The sequence below is a fragment of the Silurus meridionalis genome, chromosome 14, assembly GCF_014805685.1.
Source record: "Silurus meridionalis isolate SWU-2019-XX chromosome 14, ASM1480568v1, whole genome shotgun sequence".
Lineage (NCBI taxonomy): Eukaryota > Metazoa > Chordata > Actinopteri > Siluriformes > Siluridae > Silurus > Silurus meridionalis.
This window is the reverse complement of record NC_060897.1, coordinates 16,678,436-16,691,542: the sequence shown is the minus strand read 5'-3', so window position 1 is coordinate 16,691,542 and position 13,107 is coordinate 16,678,436. Positions and strand designations below refer to the sequence as shown.

At 40.9% G+C, this 13,107-nt stretch overlaps 1 long non-coding RNA gene and 1 pseudogene across 1 annotated transcript; one reads left to right on the top strand and one right to left on the bottom strand.

Annotated features, from left to right (window-relative positions):
* Positions 1 to 515: 515 nt before the first annotated feature.
* On the bottom strand, positions 516 to 1,910 carry LOC124396394. The gene is made up of 2 exons (XR_006927772.1): positions 1,851 to 1,910; positions 516 to 1,301 (listed from the first exon to the last, which is right to left on the bottom strand). It is a non-coding gene; the product is annotated as an uncharacterized LOC124396394 (long non-coding RNA).
* Positions 1,911 to 12,068: 10,158 nt separating this feature from the next.
* The window catches only part of LOC124396389, a 7,672-nt pseudogene continuing 6,633 nt past the window's right edge, over positions 12,069 to 13,107 (top strand).

Here is a 13,107-nt window from a genome sequence, read left to right as displayed (position 1 = left end):
TTGAGAACCAAAAGAAGAATAAGATGGTGGAAACTGAAGGAGGAAGACTGTAGTGTGAGATTTAGGGAAGAGGTCAGACAGGGGTTTGGTGGTGGTGAAGAGGTGCTGGATGATTGGGCAACTACTGCAGAAGTGATGAGGGAGACAGCTAGAAAGGTACTTGGTGTGACATCTGGAAAGAGAAATGAAGACAAAGAGACATGGTGGATGAATAATAAAGTACAGGAGAGAATAAGGAGAAAGAGGTTGGCAAAACAGAATTGGGATTGGCAGAGAGATGAAAAAAGTAGGCAGGAGTACAAGGAGATGCGGCAGTAGGTGAGGAGGGATGTCTCAAAAACAATTGACAAGGCATATACAGAGCTGTATGAGAAGTTGAACACTAAGGAAGAAGAAAAGGATTTGTACTGATAGGTGATGCAGAGGTCTATATGATATTTACTTGTTTCTATACATACCATCAGTGGCTATTGTGCCCTTTACTGTTTCATAATATAATTGTAAATGATAAGCTGTTTTTGCCTCACAGTGTATTTTATTAACCATATATTATTACAAGCATTTTATTAAAAACACATTCATTATTCATTACTATTTAATACACAAATCATGCAACACTATGCTGTTTTATAAAGCACACAGGATTCAAGAAACGATAATTATCCTGAACCTGCTCTCAGTGAGAAGAGCTTAGACTTTTTAATTAGGCTGTGTTTACATTCTTACAATGAGTATGTATGTAAAATGACACTTTATATACATACATACACACAGTATCAGTGTTGGGCAATAACGCGTTACTGTAATGCAGTTACTTTTGACAGTAACGCGTTTATGAGAACCACTGTAAACACGAAGAAGATGCACTGTGGCCGTGTGTTAGGTTTTTATCATGCCCAAACGCAACTTAATTCTTGAAAAGGTTTTCCATTTGATCTGCTATGCCCGTGGTGCCTTTCTGATATCAGGGAAGAAGAAATACACAGCACACAGAAGGCATGTTCTTCCTCTTCTGTTTACTGCAGGTAGCAGAAAGTGTATATACACACAGAGCAAAGGCTGTCCTAAACTTGTTTCCTGTTTAGACAAGAGGCTATACTAGCCTGAGCTGTGAGAGCCTAGATAAGGACTCCCTGTTTACCTTACAGACTAAAATAGTAAATATTCTATAGACAATAAACAGACAAAGGAGTGCGTATGAGAAACATCTTAACACCAACAATGGCCAATTTAAATCATTTATGATTTAGCATCACACACCAAAACAGGATGTTCATCCTTGGAACAGAATCGGTGACAAACTGCAAAAAGATAAAGATAAACAAAAACATACAGATTTCATTTCATTCTTTCCCAACATGCATATAATTCTTCATCATCACCACTCCAATTGAGGCCTTTATGGCCTGTCTTACCATCGTCAAACATGGCAACACAAAGTACAATTCCAACAATCAATACAAGAATCAATCCTAAAACAAAAGTGTTCAACACTTGTAAACTAACTCTTAATCTTCTCAAAAAATTGTTCAGCAGTTGTTTCACATTCTCCAAGACATCATGAGAATTGTTTCTCAGTGCTTGTTCAATATGTCTATTATCAGTATTATAAAGGTATATAGGTACAGTCTACTCTGAATAATGTATTCAAAGAGAATAAGAAATTCATAACTAGAGTCTAGTTACAACTATGCACATATTGTTATAGAATTTAGACCTAGAGCAGGTATCAGGGTAAGCTAAACTAAACAGTCAAGTGAGTCAGATCTTCAACCTGGAGTTGGCCCCTTTCTACTATAAAGAAAGGATCTTTCCGTGGGCTCTCAACTGTTTCAGCCCTGAATACTCACTTAGGTAGGCTTCTTAGGCCAACAGACCATTTAGTGCATAAAATAAGTGGGTGCTGTTTTAATCCTGCTTGCGTGTATCCACTGTGGCTGATAATCAGTCAGAACTCCAGTTCTGCTTACAGCTAGAACAGTCGCTGGACCCAGATACTTCGGCTCACGGACCTTGGTAGGCTTCAGATTTCTTATCAGGACCTGCTGATTAGGCACAAGAGGGTGTGTTGGCTTATCTGTAGGCAGAGGAAGAGTTAGTGAGACATCAGCACTAATAGAATTCATTATCTCAACCAGGGCAGAAACGTAGTCGTCCACCATCACTTCCAGGTTACCTAAGGAAGAAATGCCAGTGCGTCCCCTGACGTTAGAACATAAAACTTTCAAAAGGTTAGTTTTGCTGAAGATAGGGTCACTCATTTCTGTAAGTACTACCGGGAGAACAGTTCAATTTCAGCCTGTTTCAATGCAGGTGTGGCGTTGTGAACTCGTAAATCGTACCAGCTACGCCAACTGCGGCGTTACCAACTAATAATTTGTACCGACTACGCCACCCGGGGGCTATTTCCGGGATTGCCCTCAACCTTAAGGCACACAGGTTCGTCACAACTGGGTCAGGTATCAGACCAGAGTTGAGTGAATAACAAACTTTATTTAAAATGAATGACTTTTATTCACTACATCCAATAATAAAAACAGAAAAGAAAAGAAACACTTTCAGGGTGGGAGAAGGCCTGATGTTCTAAGCAGAGAGCACACTCACACGTGCACACATGCACCACAGCACACCACACCTCACTGAACACTGCACTGCACTCAGGTAAGGAACCCACCAGCACAAGATGCTAATCTGCTGCCACTGGCCACCCCACTACTGAAGGCAAAAGAGAAGACAGAAAAGTAATTTAAAAACACAATTTAAAACAAGCATTGCATTACAACAGCCTGGCTCTCAACAGTCAACAGCCCAAAAACTGCTCTTTACTTGATTCATACAGAGGCACATGAACAGAGGAAAGGCACTTAACAGATCACAAAAGAATAGAAAATAACTACATAAGAAAACATACCACAAATTCAAAATAAATAGAAATCATAAGAAATGGATTCCCATTAAAGTAGGGAAACCTCAACCCGATAAGGTTAGGAAAATAAACAAAGGAAAGCTAATGCAAAAATAAATGATTAAATCACAACACAAAGAATCAGGTAATGACTACCCTGTAATACGCCACTTCTAAATCAGTTACTCACACTACCGTTGTAAATAAGCACATGCCCCCGGTCCAGCTGCTCTTGCAGGTAGTTAAATGCTGCAACAAGAAACTGTTAGCATACGAGAGCAGCAAAATATTAATCAGCTGGTGCCAAATGGAAGTAACACGGAGCTCCAGAGAACAGAAGCGTAAATTAACAATGCCCAGCTGAACCCAGCGAAGCAGACAACACAGAGCGAAGCAGGCAAAGCAGAGCACAGATGATATAACACGGAGCAGCTGCAGTCGGATAAAGCAGTCAAGCCAACATCAAAGCGGTGTAAACGATGCACATAGCGCAGGAAAGCCACACAGCAAGCGAAAAGCCCACTACAGCAGCCCACTTTAACGTCCCTTGCACATTGACCCGCACCTTAAATAGGAAAAAAAAAAAACACTTTAATCAGCCGATCGTTAAAGCCATATATCGTTAATAATGATGTCAGCGTCCACACATACCTGTACGGCCACTCACGAGGCACGGATGCAGACGTTTAATAAGCACGTCTTCCTAAACACTTGCGGCTTCCCCACAAAGCTCCTCAGTCCACCCGTAAATGAAATAATTTTATAAGGACCCAGTGTGATAGACCATAATATTACAAAACATTCACGGCCAACAACGCCTACCTTGCCACTATCCGCACGTAAACCCGGAAGTACGGCGGCTCGCTCGCGGACAAAGAGCAAACGCACACACAACACAAACCGAAACGACTTTATAGGCAGGTAAATGAGCATAATCAGCCTCAGCTGACTAGATGACATCAGACCATACTGCTACACAGGCTTTAGTAACACGTTCCTTAATGGTTCTGTTTGTTCTCTCTACTACTCCAGCTGACTGTGGGTGATAGGGAATATTAAAATACTAAGCTTTTAGCCAAAAGTTGTGTTACTTTAGAAGCAAAAGGTGTGCAGTTATCACTTTCAATCACACTAGGAATACCAAACTTAGAGATGATCTCTTTTGTTAATATTTTGACAACCATTTTAACATTCTCTGTCACACATGCAAATGCTTCTGGCCACTTACTGAATCTGTAAATTATAACCAACAGGTATCTTAAATTTCCTACAGGTGGCATATGTGTAACTATGGTCACTTTGGCAGGGAGTTGAACAGCTTTTAAAAAGTCGCCTATAAGATTAAAATGTGCTATGGGCTTTCCATCAGCTATTTTAAAGTCTCTTTGCTTCCATGTTTTTGCAAAATCATGCACAACACCATAAGCATACTTAGAATCAGTGTAGATAGTCACTACTTTACCTTCAGACAACTGAAATGCTCTTGTAGGTGCCACCAACTCTGCAGCTTATGCTGATGTGTATGGTAATGATTTAGCTTCAACTATTACAACCGCATATTCACATAAATACACATCATCAGAAGGTTTTGAACATGAACATCTACATATAGACAATCCCCCTCTTCCAGGGCCGTATCTAAAAGATCGGGCCTACAAGAGGTCTCTTGTTCAATGTGTTTAAGGCAATCATGTGTGTCATCAAAACCATCTACGTCAATATCGACTAGCAGATCACGCAGAGCTACTACAGCTGAATGTGGCTGAGAAGAGGCTTAATAGTTAAGTTTTCCGTTGCCAAGAGTGTGGTCTCATAACCAGATCTATGTTGTGCTGTAATATGTTGTGTAAAATAGCTGTTACCTGATGTGAGGTGTACAGTATCAAAGGATGTGACAGCATTGTTTTCTCAGCATCCCGGACCATCAGAGTCGCAGCAGCCACTACACGCAATCATGAAGGCAACCCTTGTGCTATGTTGTCTAAAGATTTAGAAAGATACGCAACAGGGCGATATCTGTCACCGTGTTCCTGGGCTAGGATCCCCGCAGCCGTACCACCACGTTCGTGCACATAGAGGTAAAAAGGTTTAGCATAATTCGGCTGACGAGTCAACGAAACCCTGAGGAAGACGGGTCCAGATGAATTGACGTCTCGTATAGTTAAATGTGAAAAGCGTCTGCGTCTCTGAGGCCAAAGGGACACTGAAAAAAGCAGAACAAAGGTCAATCACAGTAAAAAATCTGTGAGTCGCTGGTATAGAGTTAACAATGGTAGCTACATCGGGCACCAAAGGAGCTAACGGAATAACTTTTTATTAATCTCACGTAAATCTTGTGTTAGTCTCCAGCATTTTTTTTCTGCCTTCAAGACGGGATTAATCAGTGTGTTATACGGTGAATGTGTCTCGATCAAAACACCTTGTGACAATAAATTGTCAATAACTGAAGCAATGCCAACATTCTTCTCTTTCGGCAATGGCTATTGTTTAACAAAAATCGGATGGTGTGTTTTCATGAGTGCATGATACGGTTTTACCTGGATTAAACCTGCCTCGTCTTTGTGAAAGGCCCATAATTTAGGGTTAACTTCACCTAAATTTGGTTCATCAGGCAGGACCTCTGTACTACCTTGAAAAAAATCTTCCGGATGTGGCTGTGGCTCGGTTGAGAGCATGAGGACAGAAGGAAAAGACAGTGAGGCATTGGTTTCAAAAAACAGAATTTCCATTCCCATTTTGTGCATCATATCTCTTCCTAAAAGGTTTAAAGGCGAGTTTGGAATTATTGTAAAGCTATGATAAAAATTTGTACCAGTCAGTGTCACCACAGGCAAAAGGTGAGTTACAGGACATGAAATTGGAAATTTATCTATTCCCTAAAATATGAACTTCCCCTTTTTCCTAGGACCTCCTTCTTGAGTTTTGTGCTGAGGCTGGAATGCACCACTTCCTGTTGCAGTGCAGAGCATAACGGGTTAACTTAATCTGGAGCATAGTAGAAACCTCTAGCAGCTTTTAAATCTCTAGGAAAAAGTATCTAGATGTGACACAATTTCACTCCAAAATGCAAAATGATCTAAATAAGGATTAGTTCAATTCATTAGTTCACAATTCATATACATCCAATCTTTGGGATTTTCTTCCGGCAATAACCGAGAAATGTTATGACCCATCTTCTTTACACAGAACAAAGAACAGACACACAACACATAACACTTAGACAATACAGCTGCGCTAGGCACCGGGGGATCGCAGTCTTCAAACAAAAAAAAAATGAATCCAGTCTCTCCAATTGGATCACAAATTTTGTAAGTTATAAGAAAAAAATTGACTATAAAGCCAAAACAAGATTGAAGTCTTTTGAAAAATTTTAATCTTTTCAAAATGTCCGTTTTTCTTTAGTTCCTTTTCTCTTTTCTCTCACTTTTTTTTTTTTTTTTAAACAATTAATTTTTCATTTATCTATTTTTTTCGGGCATATAAATTATCGTGGATTCTTTTGGATACTTCAGACAATATCACCTATATTAGACAGACCGTAAAAAACGAAGAAGAAATACACAGCACACAGAATGCATGTTCTTCCTCTTCTGTTTATTGCAGGTAGCAGAACGTATATATACACATACAGAGAAAAGGCTGTCCTAAACTTGTTTCCTGTTTAGACAAGAGGATATACTAGCCGGAGATGTGTGAGCCCAGATAAGGACTCCCTGTTTACCTTACAGACTAACATCTTAAATATTCTATAGACACTGAACAGACAAAGGAGTGTGTGTGAGAAACATCTTAACACTAACACCGTGTTTCCCTTTATTCAGATCTGTGGGGCAGTAACTGCGAGTCAACGCGAGAGCAAGAAGAGTTTCTCAGTGGAAATATGCTCATTATTTCACTTTAGTTGAGCATTAAGACAAAAACTTTTTAGTCAAATGTAAGCTACTGCGATAAACAGCAACTCTAATCTGTCGAAGCGCCTCCAGAAACTCTATGCCTAAACGAAGCTAGAAGCTAACCTGGTGTTCTGTTGTACATTGTTGATAGTTTTCATACTTAAGCTGTGAAAGAGACATTTTTAAGGACTCAACACAACAGCTTTTATGATGCAGAAGCCACCTTAGTTTTTGATTCTGAATATATTAATCAATTTAATTCATTTTTATGTGTATAGCACTTTTAACAATGAACATTGTCTCAAAGCAGCTTTACACAGAATATGTTCTTTATAAGTAAGTTTGTCCCTGATGAGCAAGCCGGTGGCGACTGTGGCAAGGAAAAACACCCTGAGATGGCATAAGGAAGAAACCTTGAGAGGAACCAGACTCAAGAGGGAACCCATCCTCATCTCAGTTGCACCGAATGTCATTCAGCTTGTTTTGTTTTATTTCAGAAATCCTTGTGATATATTCAGTTTGTGCTGGTCTGACTTAAATAAAATAGTGTTTAAAAATTACTTTGTGTTTAAGTCAGTTTTGTGTTTGTATAAACCATAACGCATAAAAGGGCATTAATAAATAAATAAGGGCATTAAAGAACGTTCTATAAAAAAGTAAATAAAAAGTTGTTACTTTTAACAGTAACGCATTACTTTTTGGTGTAAGTAATCAAAGTTACTTTTTAAATAAAATAACGAGTAACTGTAACTAGTTACTATTTCTTAGTAACTAGCACAACACTGCACAACATATATTTATTTTTAGTATAACCATTAGGTATAATAATAATCATTGTCGAACCAGTTCACCAAATCGGACTAAATCGTTCAAAACAGTTTGCATCTCAAATCAGCTCTAATCAACAAAATTACTTAAGTTACTCACTTTTGAATGTGTATGACCATCTTTTTCTTCTTTTTCTTCTTCTTTCGGCTGCTCCAATTAGGGGTCACCACAGCGGATCATCCGTCTCCATACCACCCTGTCCTCTACATCTGCCTCTTTCACACCAACTACCTGCATGTCTTCCCTCACCACATCCATGAACCTCCTCCTTGGCCTTCCTCTTTTCCTCCTACCTGGTGGCTCCATCTTCAGCATTCTTCTACCAATATAATTCATGTCCCTTCTCTGCACATGTCCAAACCATCTCAATCTCGCCTCCCTCACCTTGTCACCAAAACATCCTACATGTGCTGTCCCTCTAATAAACTCATTTCTAATCTTGTCCATCCTCGTCACTCCCAACGAAAACCTTAACATCTTCAGCTCTGCTACCTCCAGCTCTGCCTCCTGCCTTTTACTCAATGCCACTGTCTCTAATCCATACAACATCGCAGGTCTCACCACAGTCCTATAAACATTCCCTTTCATTCTTGCAGATACCCTACTATCACAAATCACTCCTGTCACTCTTCTCCACCCACTCCACCCTGCCTGCACTCTTTTCTTTACTTCTCTAACACACTCTCCATTACTTTGCACTGTTGACCCCAGGTACCTGAACTCCTCCACCTTCTCCACCTCTTCTCCCTGCAACCGCATCACTCCACTGCCCTCCCTCTCATTCACACACATTTACTCTGTCTTACTCCTACTGACTTTCATTCCCCTTCTCTCCAGCACATATCTCCACCTCTCCAGGCTCTTCTCAACCTGCTCTCTACTCTCACCACAAATCACAATATCATTTGCAAACATCATAGTCCAGGGAGACTCCTGTCTGACCTCGTCCGTCAACCTGTCCATCACCACTGCAAACAGGAAAGGGCTCAGGGCCGATCCTTGATGCAGTCCAACCTTCACTCTGAACCAGTCTGTCGTACCTACTGCACACTTCACTGCCGTCACACTGTCCTCATACATGTCCTGCACCACCCTTACATATTTCTCTGACACACCTGACTTCCTCATACAATACCACAACTCCTCTCTTGGCACTCTGTCGACGCTTTCTCTAAATCCACAAATACACAATGCAATTCCTTCTGTCCTTCTCTATACTTCTCCATCAACATCCTCAAAGCAAATAATGCATCTGTGGTGCTCTTCCTCGGCATGAAACCATACTGTTGCTCACAGATGGTCACCTCTTCTCTCAGCCTGGCTTCCACTACTCTTTCCCATAACTTCATGGTGTGACTGATCAACTTAATTCCCCTGTAGTTACTGCAGGTCTGCACATCTCCTTATGCTTAAAGATCGGTACCAGCACACTCCTTCTCCATTCCTCAGGCATCCTCTCCCCTTCCAGAATCCTGTTAAACAATCTGGTTAAAAACTCCACTGCCATCTCTCCTAAACATCTCCACGCCTCTACCGGTATGTCATCTGGTCCAACCGACTTTCCATTCTTCATCCTCTTAATCGCTGCTCTCACTTCCTCCTTACTAATCCTATCTACATCCTGCTTCCCCAACTCCACATCCTCCAACCTTCTCTCTCTGTGATTTTCCTCATTCATCAGCTGCTCAAAATACTCCCTCCACCTTCTCAACACACTCTGCTCACTAGTCAACACATTTCCCTCTCCATCCTTTATTGCTCTAACTTGCAGTACATCCTTCCCAGCTCGGTCCGTCTGCCTGGCCAATCGGTATAACTCCTTTTCTCCTTCCTTAGTGTCCAACCTCTTATACAGCTCCTCATATGCCTTTTCCTTGGCTTTCGCCACATCCCTTTTTACCTGCTGCCGCATCTCCTTGTACTCCTGCCTACTTTTCTCATCACTCTGTCGATCCCACTTCTGTTTTGCCAACCTCTTTCCCCTAATGCTCTCCTGCACTTCCTCATTCCACCACCATGTCTCCTTGTCTTGCTTTCTATTTCCAGATGTCACACCAAGTACTTTTCTAGCTGCCTCCTCATCACTCCTGCAGTAGTTCTCCAATCATCCGCACCTCTTCACCACCACTGAGCCCCTGTCTGACCTCTTCCCTGAACCTCACACTATACCCTTCCTCCTTCAGTTTCCACCATCTTATTCTTCTTTCAATTCTTACATTCCTCCTCTTCTTCTTCGCCTCCAAAACCATCCTACAGACCACCATCCGATGCTGTCTAGCTACACTGTCCCCCGCCAACACCTTACAGTCTCCAATCTCCTTCAGGTTGCATCTCCTGCATAGCACAGAGTCCACCTGTGTGCACCTTCCTCCACTCCTATACGTCACCCTATGATCCTCCTTCTTCTTAAAATACGTGTTCACCACTGCCATTTCCATCCTTTTAGCAAAATCTACCACCATCTGCCCTTCCACATTCCTCTCCTTAAAACCATACCTACCCATCACCTCCTCATCACCTCTGTTCCCTTCACCTACATGCCCATTAAAGTCTGCCCCAATCACCAATTGTTCTTTCCTAGGTACACCATCTACCACGTCATCTAATTCACTCCAGAATCTTTCCTTTTCCTCCATCTCACAGCCAACTTGTGGAGCATAGGCACTGATGACATTTATCATCATCCTTCAACTTCCACCTTCACGATCATCACCCTATCAGAAACTCTCTTCACCTCCACTACACTCTTACTGTACTCTTCCTTCAGAATCACCCCTACACAATTTCTCTTTCCATCCACACCATGATAAAACAGTTTAAATCCACCAATGTTCCTGGCCTTACTCCCTTTCCACTTGGTCTCCTGAACACACAGCATATCTACCTTTCTCCTCTCCATCATATCAGCTATCTCTCTCCCTTTACCCGTCATAGTACCAACATTTAAAGTACCAACCCGAACCTCTACTCTCCTACACTGCTCCTTTTCCTGCCGTCTCTGTAGACGTCTTCCTCCTCTCCTTCTCCTCCTTCGGCCAACAGTAGCCCAATTTCCACCAGTACCCTGTCGGCTAACGATACCTGTGGCGGCCGTTGTTAACCCGGGCCTCGACCGATCCGGTATGAAATTCTCCTTTGTGATCCGCATATTTGATTTGGCACATGTTTTACGCTAGATGCCCTTCCTAACGCAACCCTCCCCATTTACCCGGGCTTGGGACCGGCACTAAGAGTGCACTGGCTTGTGCCCCCCTAATGGCTGGGTTGAATGTGTATGACCATCTATCCAACTCAAAATAAATCAATATCCCTGAGAATGGGGTTCTTCTCTAGTTTCTCCAACAGTACACACATTAAACTGAAACATGCTGCTGAACGAGTGATCATCACTGAGCATGCGCATACCTGCCGATTCCGAGCTGCACACATACTGCTGTTCCGAGTCACCAGTACTGTATCAAGAACCGTTTCTTTCCGACACGTCCGACACACTACTGATACCAACGAATTGTTGATACTGAGCATGCGCGACCTAACAAGCAGTACGCGTACTGCAGTATCAGGAACCATTTCTTTCGGACACGTCCGACATACTACTGATACCAACGAACTGTTGATACTGAGCATGTGCGACCTACCGAGCAGTACGCGTGCTGTCTGACATTAATACACACACACACACGCACACTTTTTGGACTCTGAATCAGATGCGTTCGACATACTGTAAAGGCTGGTGCTGCGCTGCTGATATATGAGCACAGGTGAACTAAGGACTTAAATGAAAAGTAAGTTTATTTACTAACAACTTAAAACATCAACGTTTTGCACATCAGTGCCTGTATTGGGTGATTTAGTGCAAAACGTAAATGTAAGGAACATTTCTAAATAATGATGATGATTTAATTTAAACCGAAAAGCTATATGCCTCATGCAATAGACATGACTTTATTTAAATGTGTTTAGTGTGTATGTTCATCCGCCGAGATGATATTTGGATATGCATGACGTCATGACGTAAGGACGTAAAATAACTGGTGAACCGGTTTTTTGAACCGGCTCTTTGAAACGAACTTTGAAAGAACTGATTCACAAAAAAGAATCGGACTTCCCATCACTACCCTTAACTTTACATTACCCTCCTTCTCGGAGGACGCAACAGCAAAATAAATGTCCTAAGCAAAACGAGAACACAAGAAAAATTAAATACAATGATTATTAAAAAAACATCTTTACAAATAATTATAATAATTAATACAAGTTTAAATAAATTAATACAAAAATGTATATTTAGTTTCACTTGAATATCATGAATTGCACAAATGCACGGAAAAATAAATAAAATAAGAAAAATGTTCGTGTTTGTCAAACACATTTTCCTATGGCTTTTATTGTAGCACAGCTCCACCCCGTTTAATGACCAATCACAGACATCTTTTTTTTAAACGCTTCCAGTCTTGTGACCTGCGGAGAATGAGCTTTCAGGCTTCTACTTTCCACTTGTTTCAAGAAAAACACATAGGTTTTAAATAATCTTTATCAATGGCTTTTTTTGAAGGGCTTTTCCTGCACTACACAAGCACAGGCATACTGCTTGCTCTTGTGATGATTTTGCTGTTGAGTGTTTATTTCCTTTCTTCTGATACCAGCTCTCAAGAAGAAAACAGGGAGCCTCCAGGTCCTAAACCACTGCCTATCCTGGGAAACATACTGCAGATGAACCTCAAGAGACCTTACCTGACACTGTGTGAAGTGAGTGTCTGATTGTTGTTGTCACTTTGTAACACTGCAAAAGATAATTATTGTTTAATTTTAATTAAATTAATAAATTGTTTTGGCCACCATCAGTTGTTTATATATAAAATTAGGCAACAATGTTTTCTTACTAGTAACCTACAAATATCTAAGTGAAGATTTTTACTACAATACAGCAGACCATGGTGACCTTTATATATAAATACCTACAACAGGTGCTTGCTTTAAAACTACATAGCAAGTTTGAAATCTCATTACAATATTTTTTACAATGCAGCAATGACATGCTTACATATGACACATATTACATATTTTGGGCCATCAACATGTTTCACTGCATTATTGCACTGTATTCATTAAATCAATCCTATTTACAGCAATTGGCAGACACCCTAATCTAAAGTGACTTACAATTATATCATTATATAACTGAACAGACTTGCTCAAGGGCCCAGGAGTAGCAGCTTGGCACTTCCAGGATTTGAATGGTTGACCTTTTGTTCATAAGGCCAACGGTATAACCACTGAAAATACAATGTCACAACAGTTGCAACTCATTTTTGTAACACAATGCAGTGTGTTGAAATTTTCTTTTATTGCCCCAATGTTACTGATTAGCACACTGTAAATTTAAGAAAATGGCCATATTGGGTTGAACTGGTGGAAAGGATGTCACTCTTTACAACAGTTGTTAGCCGAAAAGCAATTCATCATGCACACAACATCAAA